We start from the raw sequence: 2,414 nt of genomic DNA, 5'->3' as shown, positions 1-2,414 counted from the left end.
CCACCTACAAACACATCCGAGCACCATCGGATGACATCCGAAGTACTTCCCAACCACCTACAAACACATCCGAGCACCATCGGATGACCTTCGGAGTGCTTCCCAACCACCTACAAACACATCCGAGCACCATCGGATGACATCCGAAGTACTTCCCAACCACCTACAAACACATCCGAGCACCATCGGATGACCTTCGGAGTGCTTCCCAACCACCTACAAACACATCCGAGCGTCATCGGATGACATCCGAAGTACTGCCCAACCACCTACAAACACATCCGAGCACCATCGGATGGCCTTCGGAGAGCTTCCCAACCACCTACAAACACATCCGAGCACCATCGGATGACCTTCGGAGTACTTCTCAACCACTTACAAACACATCCAAACACCATCGGAAGACATCCGAAGTACTTCCCAACCACTTACAAACACATCCGAGTATCATCGGATGACATCCGAAGTACTTCCCAACCACCTACAAACACATCCGAGAATCATCGGATGACATCCGAAGTACTTCCCAACCACCTACAAACACATCCGAGCATCATCGGATGACATCCGAAGTACTTCCCAACCACCTACAAACACATCCGAGCACCATCGGATGACCTTCGGAGTGCTTCCCAACCACCTACAAACACATCCGAGCACCATCGGATGACATCCGAAGTACTTCCCAACCACCTACAAACACATCCGAGCACCATCGGATGACATCCGAAGTACTTCCCAACCACCTACAAACACATCCGAGCATCATCGGATGACATCCGAAGTACTTCCCAACCACCTACAAACACATCCGAGCACCATCGGATGACATCCGAAGTACTTCTCAACCACTTACAAACACATCCAAACACCATCGGAAGACATCCGAAGTACTTCCCAACCACTTACAAACACATCCGAGTATCATCGGATGACATCCGAAGTACTTCCCAACCACCTACAAACACATCCGAGAATCATCGGATGACATCCGAAGTACTTCCCAACCACCTACAAACACATCCGAGCATCATCGGATGACATCCGAAGTACTTCCCAACCACCTACAAACACATCCGAGCACCATCGGATGACCTTCGGAGTGCTTCCCAACCACCTACAAACACATCCGAGCACCATCGGATGACCTTCGGAGTGCTTCCCAACCACCTACAAACACATCCGAGCATCATCGGATGACATCCGAAGTACTTCCCAACCACCTACAAACACATCCGAGCACCATCGGATGACATCCGAAGTACTTCCCAACCACCTACAAACACATCCGAACATCATCGGATGACATCCGAAGTACTTCCCAACCACCTACAAACACATCCGAGCACCATCGGATGACCTTCGGAGTACTTCCCAACCACCTACAAACACATCCGAGCACCATCGAATGACATCCAAAGTACTTCCCAACCACCTACAAACACATCCGAGCATCATCGCGTGACATCCGAAGTACTTCCCAACCACCTACAAACACTTCCGAGCACCATCGGATGACCTTCGGAGTGCTTCCCAACCACCTACAAACACATCCGAGCACCATCGGATGACATCCGAAGTACTTCCCAACCACTTACAAACACATCCGAGCACCATCGGATGACATCCGAAGTACTTCCCAACCACCTACAAACACATCCGAGCATCATCGGATGACCTTCGGAGTGCTTCCCAACCACCTACAAACACATCCGAACATCATCGGATGACATCCGAAGTACTTCCCAACCACCTACAAACACATCCGAGCATCATCGGATGACCTTCGGAGTGCTTCCCAACCACCTACAAACACATCCGAGCACCATCGGATGACATCCGAAGTACTTTCCAACCACCTTAAAACACATCCGAGCATCATCGGATGACATCCGAAGTACTTCCCAACCACCTAAACACACATCCGAGTATCATCGGATGACATCCGAAGTACTTCCCAACAACCTACAAACACATCCGAGCATCATCGGATGACATCCGAAGTACTTCCCAACCACCTACAAGCACATCCGAGCACCATCGGATTACATCCGAAGTACTTCCCAACCACCTACAAACACATCAGAGCACCATCGGATGACATCCGAAGTACTTCCCAACCACCTACAAACACATCCGAGCACCATCGGATGACCTTCGGATTGCTTCCCAACCACCTACAAACACATCCGAGCACCATCGGATGACATCCGAAGTACTTCCCAACCACCTACAAACACATCCGAGCACCATCGGATGACCTTCGGAGTGCTTCCCAACCACCTACAAACACATCCGAGCATCATCGGATGACATCCGAAGTACTTCCCAACCACCTACAAACACATCCGAGCACCATCGGATGACCTTCGGAGAGCTTCCCAACCACCTACAAACACATCCGAGCACCATCG

This window comes from Anopheles ziemanni, unplaced genomic scaffold (assembly GCF_943734765.1).
Source record: "Anopheles ziemanni unplaced genomic scaffold, idAnoZiCoDA_A2_x.2 scaffold_14_ctg1, whole genome shotgun sequence".
Lineage (NCBI taxonomy): Eukaryota > Metazoa > Arthropoda > Insecta > Diptera > Culicidae > Anopheles > Anopheles ziemanni.
This window is presented reverse-complemented; position numbering follows the sequence as displayed.